We start from the raw sequence: 16,912 nt of genomic DNA, 5'->3' as shown, positions 1-16,912 counted from the left end.
GGAAAGTAATGAATGTTCAATATTGTGCATGAAAATAAATGGATGAAACTTTTATATGTATAGCATTGCGCAATAAAGACTCTTCTACCAGTGCAGCTTCTTGGGTGTTTCCCCCATCGACGTAAGCCTAGAAAGGTTCAAAAGAAGACGAGCACCAGCATTCTGCACTCTTTGGAGTCTCTTGATCAAGCCCTGTGTAAACCCCAGGTACAACACGCTTCAGTAATCATGCCTTGACACAATCAGAGACTGCACTACTGTTTTTCTGACTGGCTCTGGCAGGACATTTCCTGCCACTGCGGTGATTTGGCTGTCAAAAGACAGCTTACTGTCCAGACAAATTCCCAGGTTCTTAACTTTAGCTTTAGGCTCAGGTAGCAGACCAAACTCCACAGACTACCAAGCCGTTGACCAGATAAGAAAAGGGGGGGCCAATCGGCCCCTACGCACACATGGCTGGGCCCGGCCCCCCCATTGGCCGATCCGGGTTGGTTCGGCGCGTCCCGCCCTTGCCCCGGAAGCAGTTTTGTGCGTCTGGGTCAAGGGGCGGGGCTGCGGCATGGGGGGGGTTATGAGCCTGGGGAGCGCGGGAAGCGGCCTCTTTGTGCCCTCGCTTCCCAGGCTCGCTCCTCGCCCCGCCGTGGGGCCATTTAACAACTCCGTGGCAGGGTGGGTGGCCATGCCGAGTGGCACGTTAGGTTGGTCGCAACTGATACCTCGGTGGCAGTGGCGAGGGGGGGGACTCGGCCGAGGCGTTGAATCACTCGGTAAAGGGGATCAACGCGCAATTGGACAAATTACTTCGAGCCCCCCCCCGGTTGCAGACGATCCCTCATGGGTGCATTTGGGGGTGAACATTCCTAGCTACGAGACTGGGTATAGTTAACCGAGGCAGGGAACGTCCTGTGATCTAATAACATGATGCCATGGCTAGAGGGATTTGCGAAGTGATCATGACCTTTCTAGGAGTAGGAAGGGGGAGGCCAGATCGTCGGTCAACAATGCTGGCCTGTGGCGGTAAGGTCATGACCGGTGAGCAGCTATTTTAAGGTCTGAGGGGGCGGCATCATCCTTTGGAGGTGTCCGCCCAGGGGGAGGGGTCACTGGCCCCTCCCAGAACTTCAGGGGCAGGTATAACTGGTGCTGCAAAGGGGCGCGGGTAGGAGAGTCACGCTGTCCTTATGGCTGGTAGCCACCCCGCGCGTACTCATGACGTCAGCGAATGGCGCGAGTAAGGGCCCTCCTTCAGTGGGTAAATGGAGTTCACGGCGTGGACCGAGTAATTAACGGGCTCGGCTGCGCATGCGCACCTGCGGTAAGGGCGCAGCTAGTAGGACCTGACACCGGTTAGGACCTCGCCATATGGCCAGTAATCTTAGTATGCAAAAATTTCAGAGGAGGATGTTAGATTCGGTTAGGAAACAAGCTGTATTAGAATCTTGTTAAGGTTAGCATATCATACTTGTTGATATGGTTGTATCTAATGTCCCTGAATAATTTTGCATAAAACGGTATCTTTTGTTTAATAATTTTATTATTTTGTATCTTAATAAATACGGCCGGGGGGTCTTGCGATACCCCGCCTTCCAAAGACAGTCATGTCAGTGTGTCCTGGGTTGATGTGGGTCCACAGGGAGGGGGGCGGTAGCCGTCGCTGACCATGTGAAAAGGGGGGGGCCCTAGGCCCCCCCGCCGCATGGCGGCGCGGCGACACCCCTCTCCCCTTGTCTCCCGGTGGTGACAACAACATAGTACGTGCATGTGTACTGTATCTTTCGTCCGGAGGCCAGAAGCACTAATCGTCTGTGTTTGTTTTATTTTATATCTGACCGGACCCATGGTTGATACGTGGGAAGGGCACCACTCCACAACTGCAGGAGGTGGATGGACAAGAGGATCGTTACACCTGGATCGGGAGTGTCAAAGAAAAGCATCAAGTGTGATGAGCGGCCATTTCAACGGTGAAAGCGGTGCCGGCGGGTAAAGGTGCTACCCATGTACCATAATTGTAGTGTATGATGGTCACTCATTTGGGTTGCCAGGGAAAAGGCAATGCATGTCAGGTGTATGCCGTCGCAGTTTGACCTGGAACACAAATCATGGAGGGGGGCGCTTGGGCTCACAGGCTCCTTTTTTCATGAATAACTGCGTGGGGTTAGGAGGCTCCATGATAAGAAGGTAGGCTGGCGCAGGGCTTAGCCTAATAATGACAGTGTTGCATCAACAGCAATTAGCATGGATGTGGGAAGTGTTAAGTCCGGCGTACCATGAGGCGGACACCGGGGCCAGGTGGCGGTACCGTGAAGGGGTGTTAAGTGCCTATGAGTAGGCCAGCCCCGGCGTTAGACCCTGCAACGAGAACAGGATACTGAGGTAGGTTGGGTGTACACGTCTAGGGGCAGGATACCCCCAGTCACAGCAACTACAGGGACCCCAAGGAGGTCCGTCCAGAGTGGGGAAGGGGAGGTACTCGATAGGCACACCCCACCATACTCAGTCATTATCTGACATGCGGGTAGCAACGATTGGGTTTAATTGGGTAAAGGGGGTCCTGGTGGAAGGGATAATCGCAGTAGCAAGCAGGCTAGCAAAATATAAAACCCAGACTGCACCATAGGGAGTCTCAGTTGTTTCCCAGGCTGCAGGAAAAGGGGGGGTGGACTCTGTTAGTGCGCAGAATCACTCGGTGAAGAATCACTCAGTAAAGAGGATCAACACTTGGATTGGGAAATTATTGCAAACACCGCATTGCAGTATATTCCACAGGGGTGCATCAGGGAGGGACGATTTAGATTAGCAGGGGGGGGGTTCACTTGCAGGGGACCAGCAGTGAGTGGCTGACAAGAAATGGTTGGCAATGGTTGGACGAGTTGTCCCTACTTGCAGGTTAGGGGTACATTTGACGGAGTCAGGGAATGCCCTATTGATAGGGAACAAACTAGCAGGGGTAGAGGGTTTTGATTAGGAAGATATGACCTTTCAGTGTAGGCGGTTTGGGGGGGGCCAGATAGTCGGTCAACTATGCTGGCCTGTGGCGCTAAGGTCATAATCGGTGAGCAGCAATTTAAGGTCCTTAGGTGGGGGAGGCCCCATTCACGAAAGGGGTCGCCCAGGGGGAGGGGCCACTGGTCTCTCCCAGAACTTCAGGGGCTCGATATCCGCTTGCTTGGGTGCGGGGGAGGGGAGTCAACGCTTTCCTCAGGCTGGTAGCCACCCCACACATACACTATGACGCTAAGGGCGCGAGTGTAAGGGCCCTCCTGTTATGGTTAAATGGAGTTACACGGAGCGCACGAGGGTAAACGGGCCCTTGTCGCGCATGCGCATCTCGGACGTGAGAGCGTAGCTGGGTAAAAGGATCTGACACCGGTTGGCGACCTTGCCGTAGGACGAAATTATTAAAATGCAAATTGATATCAGGATGTTAGATTCGGTTAGGAACCACGCTGTATTAGACATTTGTTAAGGTTAGCCCACCATACCTGTCTAAACTGGATGTAAATCTAATGTCTGAATTTTGCATTTAATAATTATGTAAATGTTATTTTATTAAATTTTTTATTTTGTTTCATATTTTAATAAATACGGCCGGGGGGTCTCGGGCTCGAGACCCCCTGCCTTCCAAAGAATTCTGTTGTTGGTCTGTTAAATGTGTAACTGTAGTCTGCGTGTTAAGGCGGGGGGTGGCCGGCAGTCACAGACCATGAGAAAAGGGGAGGCCAATCGGCCCCCACGCACACATGGCTGGGCCCGGCCGCCCCCATTGGCCGATCCGGGTTGGTTCGGCGCATCTCGCCCTTGCCCCGGAAGCAGTTTTGCGCGTTCGGGTCAAGGGGCGGGGCCGCGGCATGGGGGGGGTTAAGAGCCTGGGGAGCGCGGGAAGCGGCCTCTTTGTGCCCGCGCTTCCCAGGCTCGCTCCTCGCCCCGCCGTGGGGCCATTTAATTTTCCCCACCCTCCATCCCCTGGTAGCAGAATTCTGGTAAGGACACTGTTAGGTATACGGTGTGATGCTATGCAATATCGTAGGAATAATGTTTTTCCTCCTTAGGCCCTTTTTCCACGTTTACAGGCAAGGTTAATATGTGTATGTTTTCTGGGTGTGTATTGCGGTTGCATTAACTCTTTTTCCTTAGGCCTTTTTTCCCTCTTAGTAATGTCATATTTATTATGTGGGTCTGGCGGTAAGGTCATAATCGGTGAGCAGCAATTTAAGGTCCTTAGGTGGGGGCGGCCCCATTCACGAAAGGGGTCACCCAGGGGGAGGGGCCACTGGTCTCTCCCAGAACTTCAGGGGCAGGATATCCGCTTGCTTGGGTGCGGGGGAGGGGAGTCAACGCTTTCCTCAGGCTGGTAGCCACCCCACACATACACTATGACGCTAAGGGCGCGAGTGTAAGGGCCCTCCTGTTATGGTTAAATGGAGTTCACGGAGCGCACGAGGGTAAACGGGCCCTTGTCGCGCATGCGCATCTCAGACGTGAGAGCGTAGCTGGGTAAAAGGATCTGACACCGGTTAGCGACCTTGCCGTAGGACGAAATTATTAAAATGCAAAATGATATCAGGATGTTAGATTCGGTTAGGAACCACGCTGAATTAGACATTTGTTAAGGTTAGCCCACCATACCTGTCTAAACTGGATGTAAATCTAATGTCTGAATTTTGCATTTAATAATTATGTAAATGTTATTTTATTATATTTTTAATTTTGTTTCATATTTTAATAAATACGGCCGGGGGGTCTCGGGCTCGAGACCCCCTGCCTTCCAAAGAATTCTGTTGTTGGTCTGTTAAATGTGTAACTGTAGTCTGCGTGTTAAGGCGGGGGGTGGCCGGCAGTCACAGACCATGTTGGATTGCAAGCCCCGAGGCCGCACCTCAGTCTTTCCAGCATTGAGCTTAAGGCAATTCTAGTCCATCCACCTTACAACTTCTGCAAGACAGAAAGACAAGAACTAATCCATGTTGGAAGGGTTTTGTGACAGCATGCTGATAAGCTGCTTGTCATCAGCATATGAGATGATGGTAAACCCATAGCATTCTATGACCTCCGCAAGTGGTTGCTTGTACACATTAAACAATGTAAGACTCAAAGACGAGACCTGTTGCACTCCTTTGTTCACTGGAAACAACTTTGACTGGTACAACTTTTGTGCTACCTAAAAAGTGAAACGCTACAAAAAGGAGGTGAGCCGGCTGAATGCTTTATTGCCACCTCACAGTTCCAGAGTCTCTCCAGCAGGATGGTATGGGACACAGTATCGAATACAACACTAAGATCTAATAATAGCAATGCAGCCGAACTGCCTGGGTCCAAAATCTTACAGGTCGACTCTGTTACCAGAAACAATACAGACTCAGTGCTGTGTGATGGGCAAAAGTCTGATTGTTTCGTGTGTAGTATGTTACTTCTCTCTATGTAGGCTGAGAACGGTCTGTTAAAAAACTTCTCTGATTTTGGAGACAAAAAATAGTAGAGACATTGGACTGAATTTCCCTGGATTAGCTGGATCCAGCAGCAGATGTTTTAGTGGTGGGACCACCACAGCTTGCTTCCATCGCTTAGGAACCTGGCCAGAGGACAGGGAACCATTCATCAAATCACCTACAGGTAGAATTACTTCCACCCCTCTTTCCAGAATAGATGGCGAGGCTGAAAGGGATGTCAGATGACCTTAACCCTAACGACTTCCTAATAACTGCCACCATTGAAGAACCATAATAACTGCATGTTTAATGTAACAACACAACACTGACAAAGGTGTATTTGATACCCCTCCTACATTATGTTGTACACATAATATGCAAGAAAAGCATTTCTTGCTTCTCTTTGTTACAGAAAAAATGATGTGATCGTCTGGAGAGGATATGGTGCAACAAAACACAGAGCTCCACTGGGAACCTACGTTATTTATACCACAAACTGTCATAATAGTTCCCCTATTGTATACCCCATTGAGAAATGTATTGCTAAATAATAGGGAAAAGGAACAAAAACAATTATTTATTATTGTTAACAAATAGTAGTTATGTCCTCCTTTATTAATTTATATAGATTATATATTGCAAATGAACCATATTAGTAGCTCAAATCATTCCTTATTATTAATATATTTGTTTTATTATCATTTTCAAGGTAACATTACTCCTGTGAAGCACAGAGGTGAGGTTCAAACAAAAAAGTTAATTATCTTTGGTATTACTCTTTCTGGTTGATACTCTATCTAACAGCAGATACCTCACCTTAGGATACTCCCCAGGCACCAGACTAGATTTGGAAATCAGAATTTAGTAATGTTCCTATGCACCACTAGGCAGCATAATGTGTCACCGAGTTGCCTCCACGTTGGTTCCATACGGACCCAGAACAGACAGAGTGGAGCCGCATATAAACCCCACTCCTTTCCTCTGACATCAGTTTCTTATTTCTGTTTCCGTGCACTCGGAAGTGAAGCATGAACAATTGTTGGTAGTATTGTGCTGATCTTTAGTTTTGGACCTTTTTAGATGTTAAAAAAAGGTCACATCACAGAACAGAGAGGTGGGAGGGGTGCAGAATCTCTGGTTAGAATATACACCTGATAGAATGTTAAAAGTTAGTAAACTTTTATCCTGATGGATGCTTCTAACCACAGAATCCTCACCTTACAATAAATACCAAAGCAGTACCTCCCCATGTACTGAACCTCAGACCAAAAAGTCCTGCAGGACAGAGCAGGAGATGTGTCTTTCCTCCAGTCAAGGCTGTCAAGACAGTAGTGCTTCATGAACATATGCACTAATATTCATGTTGCAACCTGGCCGATATCAAGCACAGCCACACTGCAAGCCAAAGCAGTGGTAGTAGCCGTAGCTCTTGTGGAATGGGCTCTCAGACATCTGGAGGCTGCTGCTTAGCCAGCTCAAAGTAGCTCTAAATGCAAAGGAATAGTCACCTTGATAGCATCCTCTTCAGCACAGCCTTCCCTTTCTTCACCTGAGAGAACACCACAAAAAGCTTATAGTCCACTATGTGTACCTTTGTACGATCAATGTAAATGCTTAAAGCCTTTTCTGAGTTCAGCCAATGGAGCCTCTCCTCCATTCTCGAGCAAAGCCATTACAATTGTTGGCACGAATACTGCCGGAGTCCTCCTTGTCTGGAAAAAAGGTGGTGCATTGTGGTTGATCTGAAAGCACCAGGAGTACTTTTAGTAATTTAATTACGAAGGCTTTGATGGTAGTCCCCACCTCTGCTTCAGGGATGTTTAGGGCCCTAAAGTTATTCCTCCTTGAATGAATCTCATTTCTTTCCAGATCTTCTCTGAGTCCAAGATTTTCTTAAACCAATGCTCCTAGCCCTTCAGTATTTTTGGCAATATCCTTCCTCAGCAGCCCTATTTCTTCCTCTAACACACCTGTCCGTGCCACAATGCCATCCAGTTTCAGTGCGAGAGCCGTACAGGAAGCTTGTATGTCAGCTTATTTGGCTTCCGATGTCTTGAACCTGTTTCTAAGTTCCTCCTTTAGGTCGAGAAGGATGGAGGCCAGCGGGGCCAGCGAGATTGCAAATTGAAGCCCCCTGTCTACTGCGCGGCAGGTGTCATGTCGCTGCCCCCCACCAACCTCCTGATCTCTAGATGCACATACACTGAAACTGTTCTGCGTTGGTATCTGAAAGGTGGCGCCATTCTCCACTCCATATCTGCTTCCTCCTTCTGCACCTCTTCTAGGCTCCTGGGCTACATTTACTTCTATCGGCATAGGGTTATCCCCCTCCATCTCAAGCTCCTTTCCTTGACTCAGCTGTTATTTTACCACTTTCCACCCGATATGTCATTAAGTGGGCCAAAACTTTGTAAAATGTTTTAAGGGATGGAGTGACCCTGACCCGAGGGGGTGAAATATTTTTACTCCTTCCGTGTGGGCTCTTTCCCTACTGCCTTACAGACTTCCCTGCCCTCACTGCCTTGTTGGGGCGGGCCCACCTACTTTACAAGCACTTGTATCATGAGGGACCACCATGACTAAGGGTTCTTTTAAATCCAAACTTACCCCCGTCAATTTCCCGACTTTACTAGCACTTGTGTCACGGGGGACCACCGTGACTGAGGGTAATTTTAAATCCAGACTTACCCCATTTGATTTCCCAAGTGTCCAACCATACAGAGTGTACCTGGAGATCTTGTCTGAAATTGCACCTACTTTCCCCGGAGACAATGAACTCCTCGTTTCCATATGGGGGCGGAGGTACCGTGGCTATTCCCCTTCACACTTTGTCCATTATGTTTCTTGGCGGGGGAGGACGGCGGGGGAGCCCTCTCCTGTACGTCTGCTCTCCTCACTTCTCAGGCAGTGCGCAACCATTTACCTCAACCCCATGTTCCCTGCAACCCTAAATCTTGCCCAACATTAATTTGGATCACGAAATACAACGGGTACATTGGGACCCCTTTAAGCGGAATATGCAGAAACAGAAGCCAAGGAAAATACTTGTAAATTCTCTCTCATATACAGTCAAAGAAACCATCCTGACAACAGCGTTGAGTAATGGTCCAAATACAGCCAAGAACTTTTCTTTTTCTATTAGGTCGGACTTATGCCGCACAACAGACCAGAAGCAGTGGGAGATGGGTAAAAGGATGGAGGAGTTAAAAAAACTTGGAGCCAGAGCCAAATTGAAATTCCAGGCGATGCTTCACGTCATGTGGAACAACCAGCTGCGCAATTTTCAGACAATATAGGAAGCTGAAAGCCTGATTGACAGTATAAAAAAGGGTCGAATATCTTAAGGTATAATCCTAAATTGGAATTGAATTTGAGGAAATTGAGGAAATGAGGTTAAGTAGTCATAGGTACTGGAGTGGCTGAGTAGTGGGTCGGATGAGGGGGGCACTTTTATTGATATAGTTTAGTGAAGTATCTCCTTCTATTCAGTGGCCCAACAGGCACATTTCCTGATAGCCATAGGAGGGTTCCCATGGGACGGAGAGGGGGGATAAAGGAGCAGGGTAGGGCACTGGGTGGGGAGCAGTTGGATTTTTTTTTTAAATGAGTCCTCAACACCTATATTGTCTTGGTCTGTTATGAAAATAGCTCCCAAAGACCCCCAGTTGATATAACATTTGTCCAACTTAAAGTACCCCCAGGTGACATAAAATGTGTCCAACTTAAAGTACTTGGGTGGGGATGACAATAAGATACAAATTTCGACCTGGAATGTAAATGGACTCAGAATTAAAAATAGACAGAGGTTGGTGATGAAATATCTGGATGATTTCAAACCCCAGGTTGTTATTTTAAAAGAAACCCATCTAACGGCAAGTGAAAGTAGGGGTCTTTATGCAAAACTAAAATGGGTCAAAAGTTATGCCATATCCGACCAATCAGAATACTGTACGGGTGTTGCAATACATATTAGGAGGGGGTCAGGGGTTGAGCTGATTTCTTCTAAAACTGACAGCTCTGGTAGCAACTTGTAAATGTCTGTCCTGGTTTTTATGGCCCAAATTTGGACGACCCCCAGTATATCATGGACTTACAACTGACCCTTGTAGGGGTAACCACCCCCATAATTATAGGGTTCCACTCACAGGAGGGGAACCCAAGCCCAAGCACTTAAGGCAAGACAGGTCCTTAAGCATATGATACTGAAATGGGACTGGTTGACACATGGAGATATTTGAAGGGGCAAAAGCGAGGATACACCTTTCTTAGCAATAAATATAATCATTTTTCAAGATTGGATTATTTGTTAGTGGATAAAGCTTGGGCTGGAAAATTAAAAGAGTTTCATAAATCACAACGACATATCTCTGATCATGCTGTGGTTAGTGTTGCACTAATGGGAATCAGAGCAAGTCACAATGTGAGATGGACATTGAAAAGATCCATCTTATTAGACCCAGATGTTTCTATCCTTTTGAAAAAAACAACTAGGGAGTTCTTCCAGGATAATGCTCACTCAGCCTCCATTGGAGTTTTTTGGGATACCTTTAAGGCGTATACACAAGGCTTTCTACAAGGTCAAGTCTCCTATAAGAATAAAATGGATAGGGCCGAGTCAAGAAAATTGGAGGAAAAAAACGAGAAATTAGAAGCCAAGTTGCAGCAAGTGACATGGAATATACAGAACAGAGAGAAGGTCATAAAACAGCTGGAGGAAGCTAGAGTAAATTATAAGATCAACTCAGAGACAAAATGTAGAGAGAGAGAGGTGGGCAACGGGGCGTATGCAACAATTTGAGTATGGTGAGAAGGCTAGAGCATTGTTAGCATGGAAGTCGAGAGCCAAGAAGGCATGAAATAACATCGGGGAGCTGGCCATCAACCCCCAAGGTGACACTACGAACAAGGAAGAGGAAATCCAGCCAAGCTTGGTCTCACTCTTCTCTGAAATGTATGCAGAAGAAGCGCACACTGATGAGGAGAGCCTAAAACAATGGTTAAACAGTGTCGGACTCCCCATTCTTACAACAGAGGGCAGGAAGAGCATGGATGCTCCAATTACCAAGGGGGAAATAAGAGAACTGCTTTCGCATAAAAGGAATGGAAAGGCGGCAGGTCCAGATTGATTACTGGCTGAGGTATATAAACTAATAATAGATTAAATAGTTCCGGAAATGAAGTCACTCTTCAACTCAGTCTATAAGGGGGTAGAGCCGATCCCAAACTCATGGAGGGAGGCCATAATTGTCTTGATCCTAACGCCCGCAATGGATCCGAGGAAGGCTGACTCATACCGACCAATCTCCTTGTTGAATGTAGATTATAAAATTTACCCCGGCATCTTGGCAGGGAGATTAGCAATGGTGGCCCCCCAATTGATACATATTGATCAGAAGGGCTTTGTCCTGAAAAGGTATATCCAAGAACTTAGATTGTCATTGATTGGGACTATAGATCTAGCAGTCACGCGTTTAATCCCCTTGGTGGAGCTCACCATAGACGCCGCCAAGGCTTTTCGACTGTGTCAGTTGGGTATTTCTTTGGGCGGTTCTGGGATCAATGGGCTTTAGTGCTGGCTTTGTTATGGCACTACGAAGGCTAAATGAGTGTGATACGGCCAAAATACTCCTAAATGGTTCCCTGACGAAGAGCTTCAATATCTACAGAGGGACAAGGCAAGGCTGCCCCCTGTCGCCCCTCTTGTTGGATTTATACATCGAACCATTGGCGCATATTTTGAGGAATAATGATCAGGTAGCCCCTATCGACCTACTCTCCTCCTGCAGTTAAGTAGCTTCATATGCGAATGACATGATAATCTATACCTCTGACCCGACACGTACATTACCTAGGGTAGAACAGCTGAAAAAAGAATACGGGGCAGTATCCAGATACTCAGTGAACATCTCTAAGACAGAGGTAATGTGTTGGAATATGGAGGATTGGGGAGGTAGAGTGTGCGCAGAGATAAAATATTTAGGAATTGTTATAGTCAACAATACTGATGAGATCCCATCACTTAACCTGAAGAGGGTGGCCAAGGAGGTTGACAGGTCATTATCCAGGTGGAAGAACTTACCATCAACGATCTATGTGAGGGTCAACCTAGTAAAAATGTCTATTCTCCCGAAGTTTACATACTTATTCAACTGCATCCCACTCAAACTCCCAAGTATGAAAAAAATAAAATACAGGGGAAATTAACCAGTTTCATCTGGGCATCTCGTGGGGTACGGCTTTCCCAGAAAAAGTTAAGATGTCATCTTAAGAAGGGGGGTTAGCCCTGCCAGATCTCAGTCTCCATTGTATGGCATTTCAATTAAAAAACTTTCATTTGATTATATGGAGCACAATTTTTCTACCTGGGGCTCACTAATGAGGGAAATGCTTAAAAAGCTTGGACCAGTAGCTTTGCTATAAAAATTTGGAGACCAAACATTCTTTTAAAAAGTTAGGTTAAAGGTTCTAAAAACCACACTGAGTCTTTGGTGTGGAATAGGGAAGATGCTAAACATCGGGTATTATTCAGAGCTTGCACCGATTTGGAAATCCCCTGGGACACTGGAATGCTTGAAGGATGGACTGAGTCTTCCCTTAAAACAAGCAGGGATATCCAAATGGGGAGACTTGATATCAATGGAAGGCGTGCTACCTGTTGAGGTGCTTAGTACAAAAATGGGTAATAGATTGTCTAGATTGAAAAATATGCAGCTTACATCACGGTGCACAACAACCTCCTAGGAGACCCGTGGACTATGGGACTTTGAGATCCTCCTCCAAGAAGTTAGCCCGAAAAGTAAAGAAGTGGCAAAGTGGTACGGGCTATGCCTGGAGGCAGAGGAAGAGAAATTGGAGGTCACCCATGCCATGTGTTTAGTTGTACTCCAAGAAGAAAACATACAATCTCTTTGGAAGGACTCTCTAAAATTACTATACTTAATAGTTACGCCTGCAAGCTTTAAACGTCACCACTTTTTTTTGTAATCAACAGGCTGTACTGGACTCCTCAAAGAGTGGCTACGTTTGTGACACAACCAGTACTCAGATGTAAGAGATGTAACCTTCTAGGAGCTAATGATGTACATATCTTCTTTACATGCCCTGAGATAAAAGAATATTGGAAGATTGTGGAAACCAATATGAGGGGCATTCTATGGGAACATGTAGTTTTAATTGAGGCCCTAGTACTTCTAGGGGTGGACAATGCTACACATGACATCTTGAATAGTAAGGAAAGGGGCCTAGCATTCTACCTGTTGCTTTTTGCCAGGCGGGAGATTAGTAAACACTGGTTAGACTCTGCTCCCTCACACCCTATGGGATGGTTAAAACCAGCCAAGTGGACTAGTAATATGGATATTAAATGCAATCCACGACGGTTGGGGGAAATTTGGGAGGATATTTTAAAGTGGGTAGGTTAGCACTCATAACATTACATAGGGAAGTCGGAAAAACACCTATATGCAGTCCTATGATTACACCAGGTCATGGACCCGGGGATGGTTTATTACCCCACATCCCCGATACGACCAGAGCCTGGGAGGCTCACAGCGAGTGAATGCAATGGACTGCGAGATGGATCGAGGGTCCCAAATGGTCCAAGAATTTCAGAAGAAGACATGGTGATATAAGGACAAGAACATAAAAAAAAAAAGAAAGCACCAGGAGTTCACTCATGTGACAAGCTCATGTAATTGCAATGAGGATGGTAGCCTTCAAAGTCAAGAAACCAGGCGAGCAACTATGCATCAGCTCCAAGGAGGTGCACATGGAAAATGTCAAGACCAAGTTAAAGTCCCACGTTAGCATCATAAGCGGCTTTTGAGGGAACATGTGCATCAAACCATTATTGTTATGTTATGTTATGTTACACGTTCTTATATAGCGCTCGAATCACCCTGGGGCATCTCGGCGCTGCTCAGCTAACATAGCAAAGATGGCAGCCGGGAAAAAAGAAGCCCTAGTACAAAAATGCCTTTAAATGTTTCCTGAATATTCGGTAAGATGGAATATCTCACAGAGGTTTTGGCAGGCTGTTCCAATATTTAGGGGCCAGGTAAGAAAAAGCCATACCCCCTGACCGTTTGAGTCTGATGCGAGGTATATGAAGCAACTGACAAGAGCTTGACCTCAGCGGATGGCCAGGGATATGTTTATGCAATTTCTTTTGTAAATACTTTGGACCCTGACCCTGTAAAGCATTAAAAGTCAAGCAGCAGACCTTAAAAAAGATCTTTTTTTTATAGGTAACCAATGTAGGTTTCTCAGCAATGGCAACGATGCCGAGCCCGCCGGCATGTTCAGGATCATCCTGGCGGCCGTATTTTGGATGACCTGCAGCTTGTTTAGAAATGTCACCCCTACCTCCGCTAGTAGGGCGTTCCCGTAATCCAAGCGACTGATTACCATGGCTTGGGTCAGTGTTCTTCGGTGCTCCATAGGGATGAATGGGAAAATTTTCCGAAGTAATCTTAGCCTAAAGTAGCATGCCCCTGAGATGGATGCTACGTGGTCCTGCATAGAAAGGGATTGATTTATCTTAATGCCTAGATTGTTAACCCACTGTTTAGGAACAGGGGGGGTACCCAGCTGTGTTGGCCACCAGTCATTAGACCAGGCTGCTGCGGCCTTCCCAAGAAGCATGACTTTCGTCTTGCCCGGATTCAACTGGAGACAGTTATTAGTCATCCAGTTTGATATTTCAAGAATACCAGTGGAAAAGCGGAGTCTGTCTGCTTCAATGTTTGGGCCGATGTTGAACAATAGCTGGGGTTCAAATCCCTGGGCTTCCACTACCTTATCCAGAGATGCCAAATAGATATTAAAAAGGGTAGGGCTAAGACAGGAACCCTGGGGGACACCTTTGTCCAATGGTGTTTTCTCGGACTGATAAGGGCCCAAGATGACAGTTTGAAATCTGTCCGTCAAGAAGTTCTGCAGCCATTTGAGAGCAGTACCGTGAATGGCGAAGGATATTAACCTCTCCGCGAGCCTAGCATGCGAGATGGTATCAAAGGCCACGGAGAGGTCAAGAAGTATCAAAATCGCTGATCCTCCGGCATCGACAGTCATCCTCAAGGAATCAGTTATTGCTAAAAGGGCTGTTTCCGTACTAAAGCCACGACGGAAACCCGATTGCGAGGAGTCCAAGAGGCAGTTAATTTCGAGGTAGCTGCTCAGTTGCCGGTTGATAATGCTTTCAAGCATTTTGGCTAAGAGTGGAAGCAAAAAAATGGGGCGATAATTAACCAGATCTTGCGGGTTGGCCGAAGGCTTCTTAAAATAGGACGGACAAAAGCTTCCTTCCAGAGGGCCGGGATTATGCCTTCTTGGATTGAAAGGTTAAAAATGTATTGAACAGTGGGAGCTAGAGTGTGAGACAAGAGAGACATTATTTTTGAGGGACAAGGATCAGCAGGAGAGCCAGATTTAGCCATCTCTAAGGCTTCCTGAGTCTCGGCTAATGAAACAGGCGTAAAGCATTCTAATGAGCATTCGGTCCATATAATGGAACTACCCGGACAGGATACACTGGGTAAGTTTGCCAGGTCAGGTATTAAGAAATTGGAGTAAATTTTAGAAATTTTCTCCCGGAAAAACCTGGATAGAGAGTCACATAGTTCTTGGGGATTGCTTACACGCTACAGGTGCCGCAAAATCTTTGACAATATCAAATAGGGCCTTTGATGAGTTGCTTGAGCTCTCAATTTGATTCATTATAAACCGACATCTAGCTGCTTTTAGATTCCGATGGTAAGCTGCCAGTGCAGATTTGAAAAGCTGTTTAGACTGAGGGGATTTACTCCTCCTCCAATGTCTCTCGAATATTTTGCAGGAAGACTTTTCCTGCCTTAGTTTGGCGGAGTACCATTCTGAAGAGCGCCGGTTTGGAGTTAGTCTGGATATTTTTCTTATTGGAATAACTACATCCAGAGCTTTCACCAACACTTCATTGAATGCACTCAACAAATTAGATGCATCCTGATCCTCTGTAAGCGGAACTGCCAGGAGCGCTTTATTAAATGCCTGAGGAGTTAACTTATTCCATGCTCTATGCACAGTATGACACTTGATAACTGTCTGTGCGATAGGTTTCTGCACAGTTGTTGGCATCATGAATTTGATCATGGAATGGTCGGTCCAAGTAAGAGGGCAAGGAGAATCATACAAGAAAGAACCAATATTTGTAAAGATTAGATCAAGTGTGTGTCCCCCCATTATGAGTAGGAGCTTGTACTCTTTGAGAGAGCCCCAACTGCTCCATATCAATGAGGAGTTTATTTACCTCTGGTGATGAATGCATTTCACAATGGAAATTAAAATCACCTAACACCAAAAACTTGCTAGCGGCAATGGCGTGGATAGCTATCTGATCCACTAGTTTGTCTACAAAATCTGTTTTGGGACCAGGAGGCCGATAAACCAGGCTCCTGTCCAGCTATCTGAAGGGGATAATATTACTTTAAAAATGCCTATCTCCAGATTTTCAATCAATCAATCAATCACAAGAATTTGTTTAGCGCGCCACTCACCCGTAAGGGTCTCAAGGCGCTGACGGGGGGGGGGGTCGCTATTGCTTGAACAGCCAGGTCTTCAGTTGTTTCCTGAAGGAGAGGTGATCCAGGGTCAGTCGTAGGTGAGTGGGGAGGGAGTTCCATGTCTTGACTGCCAGGTAGAAGGATCTTCCTCCGATGGTGGACTTCCGAATTCATGGGACAGAGGCGAGGGCGAGGCTGGCGGATCGGAGCTGGCGGGTGGGTGTGTAGAAAGAGAGGCGGCTGTTGAGGTAATTCGGGCCCATGTCGTGGAGGGCTTTGTGTGCGTGGGTGAGGAGTCTGAACATGATCCTCTTGTTGACGGGGAGCCAGTTCAGGTCTTTCAGGTGGGCAGAGATGTGGCTGCGGCGAGGGATGTCCAGGATGAGTCGTGCTGAGGCGTTCTGAATGCGCTGGAGTCTTTTCTGGAGTTTGGCTGTGGTTCCTGCGTGGAGGGTGTTCCCGTAGTCCAGACGGCTGGTGACGAGGGCCTGGGTGACTGTCTTCCTGGTTTCTGTGGGGATCCATCGGAAGATCTTTCGGAGCATGCGCAAGTTGTTGAAGCAGGATGATGAGACTGCGTTCACTTGCTTGGTCATCGTGAGTGAGGAGTCCAGGATTAAGCCCAGGTTGCGTGCGTGGTCCGTTGGTTTGGGTGCGCTGCCCAGGGCCGGGGGCCACCAGGAGTCGTCCCACGCGGAGGGAGATGGTCCGAGGATGAGGACTTCCGTTTTATCTGAGTTCAGTTTCAGACGGCTGATCTTCATCCATTCTGCGACGTCTCTCATTCCTTCCTGGAGGTTGGCTTTGGCGGTGATGGGGTCGTTGGTGAGGGAGAGGATCAGCTGGGTGTCGTTGGCGTAGGAGATGATGTTGAGGTTGTGTCGGCGGGCGATAGCTGTGAGAGGGCTCATGTAGACGTTGAAGAGGGTTGGGCTGAGTGAGGATCCT

At 47.0% G+C, this 16,912-nt stretch overlaps 1 protein-coding gene across 1 annotated transcript in view; it reads right to left on the bottom strand.

The window, feature by feature from the left end:
* Positions 1-16,912, bottom strand: part of LOC144824202 (dynein axonemal heavy chain 11-like) — a 3,356,387-nt gene that overhangs the window by 2,043,529 nt on the left and 1,295,946 nt on the right. The window lies entirely within an intron of this gene.

The sequence above is a fragment of the Lissotriton helveticus genome, chromosome 3_1, assembly GCF_964261635.1.
Source record: "Lissotriton helveticus chromosome 3_1, aLisHel1.1, whole genome shotgun sequence".
In the NCBI taxonomy this organism is placed as follows: domain Eukaryota; kingdom Metazoa; phylum Chordata; class Amphibia; order Caudata; family Salamandridae; genus Lissotriton; species Lissotriton helveticus.
Note: the sequence above shows the minus strand (reverse complement) of the source record. Positions and strands in the feature narration are given on the sequence as shown.